The sequence below is a fragment of the Lissotriton helveticus genome, chromosome 9, assembly GCF_964261635.1.
Source record: "Lissotriton helveticus chromosome 9, aLisHel1.1, whole genome shotgun sequence".
Taxonomy (NCBI): Eukaryota; Metazoa; Chordata; class Amphibia; order Caudata; family Salamandridae; genus Lissotriton; species Lissotriton helveticus.
Window position 1 is genome coordinate 690,163,665 of NC_136070.1, and position 20,550 is coordinate 690,184,214.

Sequence of the window (20,550 nt, forward strand, 5' to 3'; positions counted from 1 at the left end):
TTGGTATCAGCTGTTTCGCCGTTTGTTTCACTACAAAGCCTACAAGTCGTCTGCAGTATTCCTCGTGTTGGTAGAGCCCGTTCTGTCTGTAGGAAATCGCAGACAGTGTGTGGCGTAGGCTACATAACGTGTACCACATAGGACCACAGATGTCAAGCAGCTTTCATGTGTGTTTTCGTTTCCAGTTTATGTGGATGACCCAAAGAGAACTTGTCCAACTCTGATCGCCGCCAACCTCGTTGCCAGAGCTTCTCAATCGACACCTTATTTCGGAAACGTGCAGTCCGGTCCTCCTCAAACAGTCCACCACGCCCTAGAACTCTCTGCGATGTTGCTTACCCTCTCTTGCCAACTCTGGGACTGCAGGCCTGGTTCCCATCCTCTGCCAGCTGTGGTCAGGCCAAAGGAGTTTTGTTTCCCACCCCAACTAGCGGAAAGGAGCAGGCGGGGAATGTGTTTTCATTTTTCTGCGAGGCGGGAAAAAAATGTCATCACGAGTGAACCTGACAGAAACTAGGTCAGTCGCATGATGGGGGTGGGGGCGAGCCAGGCGGCGTTCCTCGACATCAGAGAAACATTTCCGTACTCTAGGGTTGCCACAATGATTCGAGGAAAAAAAACATACCGACACACTCAAAAAGTCGCACTTGGCAACTGTTTTATGGTCTAGCTACTTTTTGGGGAACATTTACTAATATTTCACACAACGCAGCACGGCAAACACAATTGCTGTGTTGCGTTCAGAAAGAAGAGAGCAGGACAGAGCCATACCCCCGAAGATGGTGCAAAGGCGAGGCATGAGTTCTAGGATAGATTTTGTACTGGAAGGATCGCCCTCCAGTACCAAACAGTACGCTCACAGTCAGACATATAGGGTCACTTTTACTACTTTGTATGTGTGGTATACAGTACAGCACATATGAAAAACTTAAAGAAGGTCCTACTTTGCACCTGCCTCAAGCAAGTGTCATTTTTGGGTACATACTCCTAACATTGTTAGTAGATATGGAAACGTGTATCACGCATAGAATACACCCTGGATGCAAAGTAATGTGTTACCCTCAGGCTGGCTTTAGCGCCGCCCGGTGCAACAATGCCTTGTATTTAGAAAACATTTTTTTTTATTTTCACTGCAGCAGGTTTTTAAAAGATATTTGAATCAAGACTTAAAATGCAAGCATGGCTCGTTGGCTTTGGTAGTGCTTTCTAAATCTTGCATTCTTCTGTTGTCACACTCTTTTGTCAGCCTGTGACGTATTCACTAAGTAAATATACATATGTATATTTATTAAGATGTATATTTACTACTAAAGGAGCAAACATACAGATGCACTTTTTGAGAAGAAACACTTCCTTACCGCAAATGACTTCAGATTGGCAGTACAAGCACTAGTAATCCCCAGACTACACTACGGGAGTACAACTCTCTGCAGACTTCCCAGATCTACAACGGCCCCTCTAAGAGCTTCACTCAATTCAGCGGCCAGGCTCATCATGGGTTCTAAAAGAAACTGCCTCATTTCCCCCGACCTTAGAGCCCTCAATTGGCTACCATTCGAAGCAAGAATTCAACTAAAAATCGTTTGAATGACTCACAAAGCCCTTCATCACAATACCCCAAGTTACCTGGTTGAGAAACTGGTGTTCTCATGTGGTAGCAGATCTTCCAGAAGTTCCAGCACTCTTCTTCTGACACCACAACAATTTGCCAAAAAGAAAACCTACACCCGGACCTTCTCTGGAATCGCGCCAAGGGTCTGGAATGCATTGCCCCCCAGAAACCAGACTGAATCCTTCTACTGTCTCTTTAAGAAAGAAGTAAAGTCTCTACTCATGAGTAAATTCATATGAACAATGTATCAAACCCTCATAACGGATGTTTGTATAGCAGAACATAATTATGCCATACAGTGTTCTTTTGTTAATCTTTCTTTCCTTGTAAAGTGCTCTGATACCCGAAAGGGTCTTGTTCGCGCTATATTAAGCCTTCAAAATAAATAAATAAACATCTAGGTTTAAGTGTACACTTTTTTGCTGTCCACCTTTTCCGATTGTAGATTCACACTGAAGTGTAGACTTATATATTTTAACCCCCTTAGTTCATAGGATGGAAACATCTAAGACCGAATTTAAGAGTGTACAGTTACCTTTAGTAACTTTTCACACTTAGCTGGAAAACATTGGTACAGTGGCTGAGATCTCCCTGTGGGAAAGTATAGGGAAAATTAATGTATTCATTTTTATAAAGAAAATTAAATATTTTAATAAGAAAATGTAAAATAATGTAAAATAATAATGTTTAACCCACAACTAAGAAAATAAAATGGTACAGCACATTAACTCTCTAAAATAAATATTTATAATTTTTTCAAATATATTTATTGGTTTTTTTTCAGCTTATAATAAAACAACACAATAAGATAAAGCAAAACATGCAGTGACACCCCCTATCGCCCTCCATGATAAGAAAAACACAGTACTCTAGTTATCCCAAATGAAATATCTCACCATATGACACCATGTCGAGGCAGGTGTATTGCACTGCCAGGGATTCCAACTCCATTATTGCTTCACGGTGGCCATTGTCCATTAGAGAGCCACCACCCCATCCCACAGATACACCCTCCTATTTCTTTGTGGTCCACCCCTCTCCCACATCTCAAACTTCTTCAGGCAACCTATTCCCTCCTAGACCAATTTTTCCAGTCACAATTGATATCCATCTCCCGGGCCCAACCCTGTAATCTTGGGCTTACCGCACTCCCCCACTTCAGTGTGATCTCTTGTTTTGTAATAGAAACCCAAAATTCTTCTGAAAAGAGTTGAGATCTGAAGTCCCTCACACCCCCAACAATGTCAATGGAGCTTGAAATTTGATTGGCTCCCCAATCGCCGTTTCCAGATGAACCTTTACGCCCTCCAAAAACAAGTGAATCCTGGGGCACTCCATAGTATATGCAGGAAGGACCATCTCTGACCACAGGCACGCGGGCATTCATCACTCACTGCCCTACCGATCTTGTGCAAGAGTACTCTAGTATAGTATATTCAATGAGAATTTTGAAATTAAATTAAACTGAAATCGCGCCTGTATTGCCACCTCCCTCGGAAACTGTAGCGCCTCCTGCCACTCATCCTCCAAGCTGCGCACATCCATCTGTAATTCCACTGGCAGATGTATCAGATCCCCCTGTGTGTTGTTCATGAGGGTCTTAAAGGTTAATGAGATTCCTTTGATTGTCATATGGTCATCTAGGCGTCGTCGCTCTAGGAGAGTCTCCCCCATAGTGTCCTCATCTGGTGCCATCCTTCCCCTAAAAGCATGTTTCAATTGGTAGTATTAAAAATATTGTGAGCTTTCCTCAGGAAGATCTTTTTTCAAACATTTTCCTTAATTTTGATCCTTCAACAACTTTCAACAACAACCTGAATCACCTCTAGGTAAATTCTCCTGTCAGAGATCATGGCAGACCTTCTTAAAAAAATATCTCTTCAGACCTTGTGGATCCCATGGGAAGCTAAGTCCACTTTCGGAAAATCCCCACAAGGAGTGTATTTATTGTCTGCACCCCTCCCACAAACCTAAAGAGTGCAAGATCTGTCACACTTTACAAAAGAAACATAGACGAAGAAAATGCAGACGAGGCATGAATCTACTACCTCAATGACTAGAATGACAACAACGTTGATGGTGACAGTGTTGACAGCGACAGCGTCAATGACACAAGTACAGCCGATGGAAAGATCGGCACATACGTCTTCATCAATGCATCAAGTCACCATCAATGACAGACTCTACGTCAAGACCTTCAAAGGCCATATACATTTCAGACAAGAAAATTCCAGTGCCAAATCTCCCAGGACACACGTTTCCTAGTAAAGTGGTGCCTTATCCACCAAGGCATTTACTGTGCTCAGAATACTCTAATGGTGATGTTCCCTTCAGAGCTGCTTACAGCCCATCACAGTTCAAAGTTAAGTATTAAGAAGGCTATGATGACGATGAAGACAACCAATATAGGGAAGAGGAATATTCATTCTCCAAACAACCACCCTCTCGGCCGAGCATGCAAATGAGAGACATAGAATCTTTTTCAGGAACATCAAGAGAATGACTCTATAGAAAAAAAAGGACCACTATTATGATAAACCTGTGATTCAGGTGCCCACAGCTAAGGTTTAGGCCTTTCGCCTAATGTTAACAGATTATTATAAACAATTTCCTAAACAACCCAAATCACCAGGGGTACAAACGCTTTCTCACCCTTCGACACCCCATACAGCAAAGATGATCCCATCTTTTACTAGTTCAAGGTTACGTAATAAAATAGTAAAACCTCCTACTAAAAGACCTATCATCCACGCCCACACGAGGACATTTAACCTGATAAGGAACAGGAAGAGGGTGAAATTGCGGATGGACTACCAGTTGACAGAGTTACAGTTTGGGTTGACTATGTAGCGCCTTTATCTGCTCCCCCTACCCTCAGGCTAACTCACCACCAGATGACATAGGTGGATTTCATGCATTACTTTAGAGAGTCTCAAAACGTTTTGACCTTCCTTTGCTTGCCAAACCTACTAAATGTTACTTGTATGAGTTCAAATAAATAATTCTAAAGTCTCGAGGATCTATCCCTATCATTGACTATGTCTGAGCAGATGGTTTAAAGATTATGAAGAACCCAGCAGCAGTGGCGGCTCCTCCACAATGGCGGAGGAGAATCGCCTCACTGGTTCAAAGACAGCAAGTGAAAAATAAGATAATATCTTAGTATTGTTTTATTTTTCATTTGCTGGCTCTGAGCCAGCTTGTGCAGGGAGGGGTGGAGCCGGGTCATAGGTGGGGGTACGTGGAGTGCTATGTGCACTTTTAAGTGGGCATGTATGTTTGACTGTCTCTCTCAGGCCGGCCAAACACACATGTCCACTTAGGTTTCTCTAGCCTGACTGTATTGAACAGCCGAGCTGGAGAAACCCCAAAGACTCCCGTTCCTGAGCGGAGTGTCCTTTCGCTCAGGCTAATCACCACGCTGCTCTCCTATGAGAGCAGCTCAGGAATTGGATGGGAGTCTTGATGCTTCCCCAGGGACTCCTTTGACAGGAACTGCATCAAAGGAGTGTAGGACGGACTGCAGCACCAGGTAAGTTTTTATTTTTATCATTACCCCCCCCGCCGCGTCCACCCTCCCACGTGCTTTCAGCTGGCCTCATCTCCCCTCCCACCTCCGCCCGCCTGCTGGTATTTTTTGAGTTGGCCCCACTTCCCAACAACAGTTGCACCTATTATTCCCCACCACAATAAGAAATCAAAGACTGCATAATACCCTCCATCTGGTCTCATACGTCACTCAAGACCTGAATCTGTAGTCATGCATGCAGCTCAAACAAGCTTGAGGAATCATTCTCTCCTAGCTCTGCCCAGAAGTAAGGAGACTAGACAATGTGAGAACATGTTTCTCTGCTATGACGGCTACTGTCAGAGCCTCTAATGCTCTAGCCATAGGGGGATGATATGACAGACAAATATGGTTGGACTTAAGCTCTTTCCCTCCCAGAAGATAAGAGAAATGAGGTAAAGGCTATTAACCAAGAGAGAGAGAAAGTATCTTCCAAGATCATTTACACAGCAATGGATGCAGCTTCCGCTGGCTTCCAGCAGTTAGCACAAGTGGCAGTACTTAGGCATCAGGGATGGCTCAAAGCAAAATATTTCCCCTCTGCTGACCAGACCAAGATTATCAACATTTGTTATGATGGCTAGCTTTTGCTTGGAAAGCATGTTGACAATGCTTTACAATCTATCAAAGCAGACACGAACACACAAGATCCTTAAGTGTCCTACAACAAGGATGAATCCAGCCATTTCAGGGCACCATAGGGAGAGGTCCATTCTCCTATAGAGGCAGATACCAGCGGTATTGATGCCAACACCACCTGTTGATTCAGTAAAGTTACAGCCAGCAATACCGCCATTAACAATATAGACAACTTTCACCATCAGCCTATTCCAGACAGGTACCTCAGAGAAAAACAATGATCAGACATTCTAGATGCCTTTGATAGTATTCCAACTGACAGAGGGAACATATCAAACTTATATGAGCATTGAAGGGCTATCACAACGGAACGCTGAGTCATGGAATTCGTTCTAAATGTGCACACCATAGAATTTCTTACCATGCTAGCTACACCCCCCTCAAAAGAGATCAATGCAACATCTACCACACTTGGAAATAAGACAATGACATAAAAAATTAGTAATATAGATTGTGCCCTACTCAAAGCAATACTTATGTTTCTACTCACATTTTTTCCTTATAAGAAATAAATCAGTCAAATGGAGACCAATGCTAGATCTAAGACAGTTAAACAAATTCCTAAAGAAACAATAATTTCAGATGGTCACTCTTCAGGGAATTCGACAACTATTAAAAAGGGAAATTTCATGATATTCCTAGACCTCCAAGATGCTTACTTTCACACTCCAAAGCACTTTGCCCACAGAAAGTACTCAAGAATCAAAGTGGCAGGTCACTTTTACCAATTCAAATTCCTCCCTTTCGGCCTCAAATCTGGTTCACTCATTTTCACATAATGCGTGGTCCCAGTGGCAACATACTTCGGAAGATTGGGTCTCCACATTTTTCATTACCCTTGAAAATTGGCTTGTCAAGGCCCAATCCTTCCAGAAGACAAGAGTCTCGATGAAGGTTTGTCTTCAACTTTTCAACAATCTAGGTTTAAACCTCAGCAGGGCAAATTCTTCCCTAACACTAAAAGGGAAGATAACCTCTCTGGGAGCAATACTAAACAGCGACCAGGGAAAGATTTTTCCTACAAAGAAGAATATCTTGCTCACAAATTACTAAAACAAAGAGTCTACTTCAGTTGACATGTACAAATTCATCCTTGGCAACATGCCATTGTGCAGCCCTGTGAGTCCAAATTGCGAATGCGACCATTCCAGGAATAACTAGACAAGTAATGATTGTCTGTGAGATTTTAGCTTTCCAACTTGCTCCATAAAAAAATAAAGCTGCTTGGAGGCATGGACCTTTATAGACCCCCTTGTCATGATTCTCATTGGACTACTAACCTTCTCGCCCATCTAAAGGAGTTAAGTGTAAAGCTCTAAAATTACCTTATTGTTGATTTCAATTTGCATCTTGATAAAAAGAGGATGAAACATTTAAGCAAGTGAAGAATGATATGAGCATATGAGAGTGAACAATGGGAGCATGTCAAAAGACAACAAACTGGGGGCTAGCAGAGGCTCAACATAGCTACTAGCCTTTCAAGATGGGTTCTAACAGATACACAAAAACAAGTACTTCATAAAGGACTTAGCTTTGTACCCACAGCTCACCTGGACATATTCCGCCTTCAATGTGAATTGGCGGAATTTTTCAGAAAATCGAAAGTCAAAGCCTTCTAAAGGCGACACTGGTCTAAAAGGAAAATCTACATTCTGGAACTCGAACCTGAAAGAACTTGGACACTACAGAAACATACTAACTGCAACTCCATGAATGTGGTCTATCTGATCACATGCACCTATGGTCTACAATACGTAGGGATGACCATGAGGAAGATGAAAACTGGGATCAGTGAACACCAGAGTAATATAAGGTGTAAAAGAAGTACAACAAAATTCACAGGTCATTTCTTGACTCAAGGACACTCACCCAATTACATGACCTGGGTCATCCTTGAACAGTTAGAACACAACACGGATAACATGGAGAAACATCAGTTTGAGAAGCAACAACATTGGATTTACAGAATGTCAACCCATAAGACTGGATTAAACAACAATATTCCTTGGAACATAATTATGTAGTTTGATTGTCAACGGTAACCCGCATTACAAATATACAGTAAATGAGAATCCGCACCTTCTAAAAAAAACTCCTGTCTCCCTGTACACTCTAGCAAAATAATAAGCTCTTCTTTTGAGTGCATTATACAAAAAGATCCATACACTTCATTTTATTTTTGAAAGGGTTACACTCATGGTAACCTATTGAAGACCACAGGGAACCTTGTTGACGTAGTCCCCAATGTGACGCACAGACAAAATGGAAACAAATCTTTCATATCGGCGATATGCCGATATACATCTGACTGAGAATCTTGTTGATGTAGACCTCGCTGGGATGCGCAGACATAATGTAAACAAATCTCGCACCTCAGATATAGGCCGATGCACATCTGATGGAGAAAGCGCACACCACAGCGGTTACCATGGTGACCGATGACAGGCATGCTTTGACCTCACAATGGCAATCTGAGGTCAGTACTCAAAAATCACGAGGGCGCAACTGTTATCACAACATAGGTGAGCGCTGAATCAATGAAAACCATTACGGTTCGGCTTCATCCAATCAGTGGCCTCCACGAAAGCCCGCTCGTAAAAGGAAGAATCTAAAATGAAAACCCTCTGTACCATACAAGATGCGGGACTCACGAGGAGGATTGGTAGGTGTGTCAGAGGGTGAGACACCTAGAGGAAGTAAGTGGGGTAATTTTTAAGGGTGGAGCCACTGGCGTAACACAGGCCCCCGCAGCCCCTGCGGTGCGGGGAGGCCTCGAGCTGCAGGGGACCCCCTCAGCACAGTACTCAGGCCTGGGAGCTCCATATTAAAGACGGAGGGGGCCCACTTCATGTACCTTGAAGGGGGTCCCACTCAACTTTCGGTACGCCAGTGGGTGGAGCCTGCTAACGTTTACATAAACAATAGATATTTCCTCCAATTTTTAACGCTGCAATAACTAAACACCGGTTCATGATTTATAGAGTGTGACAACAGGGTCCACCCCCTCATCACATCCCATATAGTGATCAACTACAGCATCATGAGTCAGTTTTTCGACATATTCACATTATTGAATGCAAGTGAATTTTCACACTTGCATGCTCAGGTGCACAGTGCCATCGGCTGTTTTATGGATGCATAAATGCTTGTTAAAAAACTAGGGATTTTCCCTCAGTTTCTACTTTACATGTCTGTTTTGTGTTGTACTTGTCACAACCACGCAAGCTAAACATTATATGTACACTTCATCTTCTAAGAATGTGGGCCTGTTCTTTGTTTTATCTTTTTTACAAACAAAATGTAACTAAACATTTATAAAATATTATTTGCCACAATTGAATATTGTCATATTCAGGGATCAGAGCGGCGTAAGGAATTATGCATAAAGCCCTTTACATTTTTATGATTACCTACGCAGTAATGTTGCTTATCTGTTTCTCATAATCTTATCTTTTCAGGATTGGTAGCAGGAAGTGACTTTCTCCATAACTGAACAGGTTTGTAAGTACAAACCTTCACACCGCATGCCTTAGCGTGCATGCTTGTTTGATTTTTGGTCCTGACAAAAGCCACATTGACCCTTAGAGGCACCGATACAGATGACTGAAACATATTGACCACATATTTGGATAATTGGGATCAACTCAAGTCCCACAAATATCCACCACTGCTTTTATAATTTGACCAGGACCTCCATTATTTAAATCACTAATTGTGGTAGGAGTACCTGATCCAATTTTAAAATAACTACACATTACACACACAATAACGCAATCACAACGAAAGCCACCAGCTCTGCTGTAATCGGGCGTCGTAGCACACCCTGGAAGCATTTGGCAACCAGGTTGGGAACCCAATGATGAAGCATGTCACAAACTAGGTTGGTGATGTCACAAACTAGGTTGGTGAGTGAGGATTCTTTAAAAACACCCTTAAGGTTCCAAGGCATTCAAGCCCTAAGACTTATGAAAGCCATCTTTCTATTCATAGCTGAGTAGGTATGTAACTAATTATTTTTTGTTATTATTATTATTTGGGAAGGTGAATGAGTTTTCTTCACCCTTCTCTCTCTCCCCATTGTGTGATGAAATATTACACCTTAGACAATGGATCATTCGTCCAACCTATAGAGCTGGGCATTCTCTAGATCTTCTCTTCTCTAATATTGAGGATACTAAAGTCATAGACATTGCTCGTCTAACATGGACAGATCGTTTTTGATTTTTTTTTCGGCCATGCTTACAGCAAACTAAATACATTTTGCAGCTAGCTCCTCGAGTTCTAAGATCTCACGGAGTCATATGACGGAGGTGACATTTTTCAGTCATTCTATTTTGCTGAAGAATAATGACAATCCAAATTGAATCTTTTAGTGCTGCTATTTCAAACTAATTTGACAAATGTGCACCGTTGACAATCAGTAAATCCACTATGAACTCAAGAAAAGTGGTATTCGGCAGAATAAAGAGCAACAAAAAGAAAAAGTAAAAACCTCGCACAGAAGTAGAGGTTTTCAAGAAACAAAATAGATCACTCAAAACACAAAGAAAAACTGAAAAAATACCACAAAGAACTAAGGAGAGCTAAGAAGGATTATTTTATTCAAAGAATTGATTGATTAGAACAGTAGTTCTTCAAAAGAAATATTTGAAATTGTGAAAGAGCTCGCCCAGCCGACCTGTCTCTCTGTCAATACCTCCTACAGAGCCCTACTGTGAGGAAATTGGAAATTATTTCATGGATAAAATTGAAAAAAATCTATTTGTGCTTTGAGACCCAAACATCTCTAAATGATTTTTCATAGATGTTTCACATCCAGGGGATACTCATCAATAGTCATAATCTGTGAATAATCCCCGCCCATGTGCGGGATCCCGGAGCATATAGAAAATACACACACACACATCAGTTGGCGAACCTAGGCACTAGAATAATTAAGGGGTAATTAGACCTACACACGACAATCGGTGCCTGGGAGATATAACAGAAGTATGACAGTATTTACAACTGCCTCCACTACAAATATTGATCCATGTGAATAGGCATCATGTAGTAAAACATCCGATATAGTCAAGTACTTATGAAATTTAAATGCCAACCGCAGATATTCCGTGATCATACCCATATAATCCAAACACCGGGTTAAAGGTATGAAGCAAGATTATTGCACCAGCCTCTTGAGAGAGAAAAAAGAAATGAAACGATCTTATATATATTTAATCACAGGCGTTAAAACCAGGGGTGATTTAGCACAAAACAATTTTTTTGCACGATTAAGCACTTTAGTCATTCGGCAAGCAAATTACTAATGGACAATTCAATACGCACATAGAGAATGTGGTTGACAGAGTACAAGGTTAATACATGTTAAAAGCAATAATGAAAATTGCTTAGCATGATTACATGTAAGCACAAGAGAGTAGCATTTGAGACAATAATGTTATGGGATTTAACCTAAAACAACCTAAAAATTGAAAATGCTCAGAAATGGTTATATAATCAACCATCTCTTTTTCTATTGTTATGTATATATATTTATATATTTTTTTTTATCAACAAACACATTTTTAACATTTTATCCTTGCTTTCACTCTATTATCAAATGAAGTATTTTGTCCATGTTTATGCGAATTTTGCACATGTGACTATTTTTGAAATGCACTGAGCACTTTAAATACAACAAAGACATTGGCGAACTTTGTTATGTGATCAAGGCTCCGGTGGGAGCTGAAGCGCGTCAGGCCGCCAAGCACGAAATAAACAAACAAATTGGCACAATACCGTGGTCCGGACCTGTTTCGTTTGGAGGGAATCCTCTGTTGCAGGTGTAACTATATATATATATATATATATTTATTTTTTTCCAGTCCTGACCAAAAACCAAAATTAAAGGAAGGTATTAGTACCGGAATAATGGCGATATAAAATATAATGAACGAATAAAGTTTAGTTGGGAAGGTACAACTTTCCAAAGATAAATGTGAAAACTCTACCAAGTTTGAGATGTTTAGAAATAGGACCTAAAAGTGATTGTCTTATGGTAATACACCAAAAAGTAACATCTGCCGCTATAAATATTGTGAAAAGGGTAGGAAATGCACCAAAAACTGTTTATATGTACATAGAATGTCTGCACTGTGGGTCAATTGTGTTAATATTGAAACTACATGTCCCAGAATTCATGGGCATGACAAACAGGAAGTTGTATAAAAACAGTTGCTGAAGGTATTACCACTTACCGTGACCAAGGCCGCAAGGCTGAAACGCGTCGGTGTGCAGACTGGGCTCTGTTGAATAAATTGTAAAAAGAAAATCAAGTTCCTGAGTGCGGCGCCTTCTTGTTGCAAAATTGATTTCTAGCTCTTGGCTGAGCTGTACGCCCGCACCCGCTGCTGTGTTGCTCTAGATTACAGCCACATTGTTGTAAATTCGATTCCAAAACCAGAGGCACCCGAGGAGGAAAAACGCTGCTAAGAAACGGACACTGTGGCCGAGCAAGTGTGCACGAGTAATCCTGCAGGGTCGAGCGCTGGAGGCCGGTGTAGAGAACGCCGCCCGAACAGGAGTCTCCCCGCAGGTTAGTGCGAAATCTTGTGATTAATTGTCATTACAACATCTCTCCTCGAAGCGACTTGTGGAAGGGACCGTTTAGACAGATATCGTTAAAAAACTGCTTCATGCGATTCTGTTTTTCATGATAACGTTTCCCTGAAAGTAGGAACTTGTGTGCATTACATGGAAAATTGCCCTTGTATTCTCAAACGGTGCAAACAGGTTGAAAACAGAACACGGCACCCTTGCAATATTTACCGAAGCAGTTCTGGGACAAAATACACTGCTACTGCTATCTCATTTAAACGTTTGAAAAGTGTCCGGTATTCAACACAGGACGTACACAATTCACATCTTAAGCTGCCCCCTTGTTCGCAACGGTACTAATAGGTCGTAAAAGGAACATGGCACCTTTGCAATAATTACCGAAGGATTTCTGGTACAAAGACACACTGCCACTTCTTTCTTCTTTTTTCACCTAATGACTGAAAGTGTCTGGCAAACAATAAAGGAACGCGTCCGATCTACATAAAAACAAAACTGCCTCTCTGTTCTCAACAGCGCGAACAGTTTACAAAAATTACTTGGCATCTTTGAAAAACACTTGTTGAAGTAATTCTGAGAAAAGAAACATCCCGTAACCTGCATCTCTTCAAACATTTGACAGCGTCTGGCATTCAATACAGGGACAGACACATTTAACAATGGAAGCAAGGAAAAACAAACGTGCAGACAAAATAGCTGCTATGTTAACCACAAAAGGCGGGGTAGAACCTTCAATTAACTTGGAATGGGCACAACAATCAAATACCGATCCAACCGTGAAGCAGCTCTTTACTGCCATTGAGAAGGAATATAAAAAAGAAATAAGCAAGGGATGGGAAGCCTTAACCCTTCAAAAATAACTGGAGGTAGAAAGGATACCTCGGGGTTTAAGGATCTTTACCATGCCCACACATCTAGACACCAGAATCGATATGCTAAAGGACTTGGTACAAAATAACACCATGTGCAGCCAAACCATGATGCGCATATTAATTAAATATGTTGAGATGGATTTGGAAGAAATATATTCCTTAATTAAAGACCTGGAAGAGAAAATATCCATGAAAGACAAAACTGAATCTGATAAATTACGTAAAGAAATGGATGACCGACTAGAGAAATATGAAGATGACATTCAGCAACGCAAACATCGTAAATTTGCTCGCGATGAGGAGGATTACAAAAATTGAAAAATTCTCACATTTGCGAAAAGATTCCAAATACTAAAGACAAACTACGCCAAAAAAATGGCCAAACCAACGGGTGAACCTGGGAGTGAATCAGATATAAGGGGCAGTGAAAATGAAAATGAATCCACAACTGGCAAGAGTACAGCGACCACCTCTCTTCCTCACCTGTCTTTTTTAGAGGAAATGCGTCTAGTGAATCTAGACCAGAGAATGTCATACAACCAAGGCCAATACAAGAGCAGGGGCAGGGGCAGAGGCAAAGGATTTGGCAGAAGCGATACAAAGTCTTCAGAAGCAAAAGAAAAACTAGAAGATCAAGAACCAAAAAGATTCTACCCATTGAGGAATCAAACCAAGAAGACCTAGAAACAGAAAATCTAATCATTAACCTATCCGACCATTGCCTCACAGAACTTGAGAAGAAAGCGCTAAACAAAGGACTCTCCTTCTGCCCTGAACAACATTTTAATTATACTGACACTAAAATTGACTTATACAAATATGTGAGGAAATTGAAACTTGCCAAAATTCACATCAACAAACGGATTCCTAATAACAATCTTCCAGGAAAAAGTAAATCAGATGTCTTGCAAAATTCAGACTCAATGACAATTGAGGAAATCCCACTCCTGAAAGATCTATATGAACTAGAGCAGAACACTGAGGAGAATGAGAACTCAGAACTAACAATATTAGAGTCAATGGACATTACAACAACATCACATGAAACTAGTGGTTTAAAAAATAAATCAAAATTCTGTCCTCAACTATCACCGGGAAATAAAATAGATGCATTATCCAAAGCACTAATGTGTGACTTGGAAAAAATTGAAAAATTGAGAAACCAAGGTAAAAGAGAAAATATGTCCAACAATGAACGTCTAGCACTACAAACATTGGCTAAAAATGACAAAATCATAATAAAGCCAGCCAATAAAGGCGGGAATATTGTCATCCAAAACACAACAGATTACATTGTTGAAGCATATCACCAACTACGAGATGAGACAAAATACAAACCACTAAAAACAAATCCAATACAGAAAATGATTGAGGATACAAGACAGCACTTAGATGAATGGCGGGAAAAAGGATTAATAAATAAAGATGAATACACATTTCTACTCAAGGAGAAACCAACTATCCCTACAATCTATTTCCTGCCTAAGGTTCACAAAACCCTAATAAATCCTCCGGGGAGACCTATTGTTTCGTCATGTGACTCTATCTATGAAAACATCTCTTCATATATTGACCAATATTTAGCCCCAATGGTTAAAAACTTACCATGACACATACAAGATACTTCTGATTTCCTGAGAGTTCTTTCAAACATAACTTGGAATTCCACATACCAACTGGTCACCATTGACGCAGTCTCTCTATACACGTCTATTGAACATCCAATAGGGTTAGATGCATGTGCCTACTTCCTAAAACAAAGAAAATTGGAGAACTAGAACATTCTGCTATGCTTCTAACCATGATCAAAACATGTCTGGAAAATAACATCTTTCTATTTAACCACGAGCTATTTCACCAGCTTTGCGGATTTGCTATGGGAATGTCTTTATCCCCCAACTATGCGAATTTAACTATGGGTTGGTGGGAGAAGGAGGTCGCATGGGCCCCAAGATACAATGATGTTATGGGCAAAATTGTCCTTTGGGTCAGATACATCGACGATCTGTTTTTAATATGGGATGGAAGTAAATCAGAGTTCAAGGAATATTTCAACTCCCTCAATCAAAACAACATTGGCCTCTCATTTACTTACAACATAAATCGTAATCATATAGATTTTTTGGATATTAAAATCTATATCCAAGACAATCAGCTGCAAACAACTCTCTATCGGAAAAAGACTGCTACCAATAGCATTCTACATGCTGCAAGCTTTCATCCGAAACCACTGATTCGCAGTATTCCTTACGGAGAATTTCTAAGAATGAAAAGAAACTGCTCCCAAGGAAAAAATGCAGAACTTGAAATCAAAAATAGTGCCAATCGTCTGCGTAAAAGAGGGTACCCTGAGAAAGAGGTCAACAAGAGTAAGAAAAAATTGTACAAACTGACTAGAACCGAACTGCTGATCAAAAAAACGAAAAAATCTAATACAGAAGAAAAAGAACAACAACCACCAAGACTCATACTAACTTACAGCAAGGAATCCCAAAAAATTCGCCAAACTGTGCAGAGATACTGGCCGTTATTAAAACAAGATCATGATCTAAAGAAAATCATAGGCCCAGGACCACAAATTACTTTCCGCAAAGCACCATCCATAAAAGACATTTTGATCAAAAGCCATTTCAATCCACAAAGTACAAAGACTAATTGGCTAACTAATCAACAACTGGGCTTCCGAAAATGCAACTCATGCAAAGCATGCAAAATAGGGATCAGTAAACAGAACATCAGAGACCCGGAAGGAAGATTGATCACAATAGACAAAAAAATCAAATGCACGACAAAACATGTAGTCTAAGCGATTCAATGTGATTGTACCATGCTATACATTGGAAGTACGGTTTACATGCTTAAAAAGAGAATTCTTGAGCACATCCGTGCTGTCAAGAATCGGGATCTCACATATTTATTTATTTATTTATTTATTATAACACTTGTAGAGCGCGAACGAAGGCCCTTAGGCATCTCGGCGCTAGATAACTGAAATGTTTTCCCATAAAGACACCTAAAAACTGGAATGGTTCATCAGATGTTAAAAAGCCAGGTTTTAACGCTTTTTCGGAAAGACCAGAGGGAGGAGCTGGTCCTTATCGATAGAGGGAGTGTGTTCCACAGTCTTGGTGCAGCCACCAGAAATCGTCTGTCACCCCAGTTGACTGTTTTAGTGCGGGGGACCACCAGATCAAGGGAGCTAGAGGATCACAGTGTTCTAGACGGACAGTAGGGGATTAAGTTCTGGGTGAAGAACGCTGGTCCGGCATTGTGTAAGGCCTTGTATATCAAGCACAGTGCCTTAAACTTTATCCTCTTTTTTACCGGAAGCCAATGAAGTTGTCTTATAGTTGGTGAGACCGGTTGAAATTTCGGAATACGCCCTAGTAGCCTTGCCGCTGCATTTTGTATAGCCTGCATTTTGGCAAGCACTCTCTCCTGAGCACCCAGAAACAAGGCGTTACAGTAATCTAGGGTGGAGAGGACCAGAGCGCTCACCAGGGTTTTAGCAAGATGTTCAGGCAAAAAGGGCATGATTTTCTTGATGAGCCGAAGTTTGTAGAAGGCAGAAGAGGAGATCTGGTTGGCATGAGGTAGGAAATTCAAACGGTTGTCAAACATGACACCCAGATTCCTAACTTTGTCAACTGGGTCTGGAGGCTGGCCCATGGACGAGGGCCACCATGAAGAGGACCACTCTGGGGAGAGATTGCCGAAGACTACCACTTCAGATTTCTCGGAATTTAATTTCAAGCAGTTGTGGGCCATCCAACTGCTGATTGCCTGCATGCCCTGAGTAAGCATGTTGGCTCTTTGTGGCCCATCGTTCTTGACCGCTAGGACCATAGGATATGCCACTGCGAAACACCTTTTGGATTGTCAAAATGGGAATTGGCTACATATGAGTTTTTTTGCAATAGATGCAATCGAAACACATGAGAGACCAAAAGAAAAAATTACGACAACTGGAGTCGAAATATATCATTCGGATGAAGACAAAACAGCCAAGAGGAATGAATTTCGATGAGGAAATGTATGTCCATTTGGAATGAATTAAATCCAAAGACATTTTGAACTGATATGAACCTGTGTTAATACAGTCCTATAGATATCCTGTGACACTGCAATCTAATTACTATTGGATGTGTTTTTGATAATTACCAAACTCTATACAATCTCTGACATCTTTGTTGGTCCCTTTGAAATATGTTCTAAATACACTTGGTATTTGATTTTATAATACTAGGGTACTATACCCCCAATAAGTCCTGGCCAAAAACTAAAATTAAAGGAAGGTATTAGTACCGGAATAATGGCGATATAAAATATAATGAACGAATAAAGTTTAGTTGGGAAGGTACAACTTTCCAAAGATAAATGTGAAAACTCTACCAAGTTTGAGATGTTTAGAAATAGGACCTAAAAGTGATTGTCTTATGGTAATACACCACAAAGTAACATCTGCCGCTATAAATATTGTGAAAAGGGTAGGAAATGCACCAAAAACTGTTTATATGTACATAGAATGTCTGCACTGTGGTTCAATTGTGTTAATATTGAAACTACATGTCCCAGAATTCCTGGGCATGACAAACAGGAAGTTGTATAAAAACAGTTGCTGAAGGTATTACCACTTACCGTGACCAAGGCCGCAAGGCTGAAACGTGTCAGTGTGCAGACTGGGCTCTGTTGAATAAATTGTAAAAAGAAAATCAAGTTCCTGAGTGCGGCGCCTTCTTGTTGCAAAATTGATTTCTAGCTCTTGGCTGAGCTGTACGCCCGCACCCGCTGCTGTGTTGCTCTAGATTACAGCCACATTGTTGTAAATTCGATTCCAAAACCAGAGGCACCCGAGGAGGAAAAACGCTGCTAAGAAACGGACACTGTGGCCGAGCAAGTGTGCACGAGTAATCCTGCAGGGTCGAGCGCTGGAGGCCGGTGTAGAGAACGCCGCCCGAACAGGAGTCTCCCCGCAGGTTAGTGCGAAATCTTGTGATTAATTGTCATTACAACATCTCTCCTCGAAGCGACTTGTGGAAGGGACCGTTTAGACAGATATCGTTAAAAAACTGCTTCATGCGATTCTGTTTTTCATGATAACGTTTCCCTGAAAGTAGGAACTTGTGTGCATTACATGGAAAATTGCCCTTGTATTCTCAAACGGTGCAAACAGGTTGAAAACAGAACACGGCACCCTTGCAATATTTACCGAAGCAGTTCTGGGACAAAATACACTGCTACTGCTATCTCATTTAAACGTTTGAAAAGTGTCCGGTATTCAACACAGGACGTACACAATTCACATCTTAAGCTGCCCCCTTGTTCGCAACGGTACTAATAGGTCGTAAAAGGAACATGGCACCTTTGCAATAATTACCGAAGGATTTCTGGTACAAAGACACACTGCCACTTCTTTCTTCTTTTTTCACCTAATGACTGAAAGTGTCTGGCAAACAATAAAGGAACGCGTCCGATCTACATAAAAACAAAACTGCCTCTCTGTTCTCAACAGCGCGAACAGTTTACAAAAATTACTTGGCATCTTTGAAAAACACTTGTTGAAGTAATTCTGAGAAAAGAAACATCCCGTAACCTGCATCTCTTCAAACATTTGACAGCGTCTGGCATTCAATACAGGGACAGACACATTTAACAATGGAAGCAAGGAAAAACAAACGTGCAGACAAAATAGCTGCTATGTTAACCACAAAAGGCGGGGTAGAACCTTCAATTAACTTGGAATGGGCACAACAATCAAATACCGATCCAACCGTGAAGCAGCTCTTTACTGCCATTGAGAAGGAATATAAAAAAGAAATAAGCAAGGGATGGGAAGCCTTAACCCTTCAAAAATAACTGGAGGTAGAAAGGATACCTCGGGGTTTAAGGATCTTTACCATGCCCACACATCTAGACACCAGAATCGATATGCTAAAGGACTTGGTACAAAATAACACCATGTGCAGCCAAACCATGATGCGCATATTAATTAAATATGTTGAGATGGATTTGGAAGAAATATATTCCTTAATTAAAGACCTGGAAGAGAAAATATCCATGAAAGACAAAACTGAATCTGATAAATTACGTAAAGAAATGGATGACCGACTAGAGAAATATGAAGATGACATTCAGCAACGCAAACATCGTAAATTTGCTCGCGATGAGGAGGATTACAAAAATTGAAAAATTCTCACATTTGCGAAAAGATTCCAAATACTAAAGACAAACTACGCCAAAAAAATGGCCAAACCAACGGGTGAACCTGGGAGTGAATCAGATATAAGGGGCAGTGAAAATGAAAATGAATCCACAACTGGCAAGAGTACAGCGACCACCTCTCTTCCTCACCTGTCTTTTTTAGAGGAAATGCGTCTAGTGAATCTAGACCAGAGAATGTCATACAACCAAGGCCAATACAAGAGCAGGGGCAGGGGCAGAGGCAAAGGATTTGGCAGAAGCGATACAAAGTCTTCAGAAGCAAAAGAAAAACTAGAAGATCAAGAACCAAAAAGATTCTACCCATTGAGGAATCAAACCAAGAAGACCTAGAAACAGAAAATCTAATCATTAACCTATCCGACCATTGCCTCACAGAACTTGAGAAGAAAGCGCTAAACAAAGGACTCTCCTTCTGCCCTGAACAACATTTTAATTATACTGACACTAAAATTGACTTATACAAATATGTGAGGAAATTGAAACTTGCCAAAATTCACATCAACAAACGGATTCCTAATAACAATCTTCCAGGAAAAAGTAAATCAGATGTCTTGCAAAATTCAGACTCAATGACAATTGAGGAAATCCCACTCCTGAAAGATCTATATGAACTAGAGCAGAACACTGAGGAGAATGAGAACTCAGAACTAACAATATTAGAGTCAATGGACATTACAACAACATCACATGAAACTAGTGGTTTAAAAAATAAATCAAAATTCTGTCCTCAACTATCACCGGAAAATAAAATAGATGCATTATCCAAAGCACTAATGTGTGACTTGGAAAAAATTGAAAAATTGAGAAACCAAGGTAAAAGAGAAAATATGTCCAACAATGAACGTCTAGCACTACAAACATTGGCTAAAAATGACAAAATCATAATAAAGCCAGCCAATAAAGGCGGGAATATTGTCATCCAAAACACAACAGATTACATTGTTGAAGCATATCACCAACTACGAGATGAGACAAAATACAAACCACTAAAAACAAATCCAATACAGAAAATGATTGAGGATACAAGACAGCACTTAGAT

The 20,550-nt window shown here is 40.6% G+C and overlaps 1 protein-coding gene across 3 annotated transcripts in view; it reads left to right on the plus strand.

The window, feature by feature from the left end:
- Positions 1-20,550, plus strand: part of CTSW (cathepsin W) — a 1,136,802-nt gene that overhangs the window by 837,825 nt on the left and 278,427 nt on the right. The window lies entirely within an intron of this gene.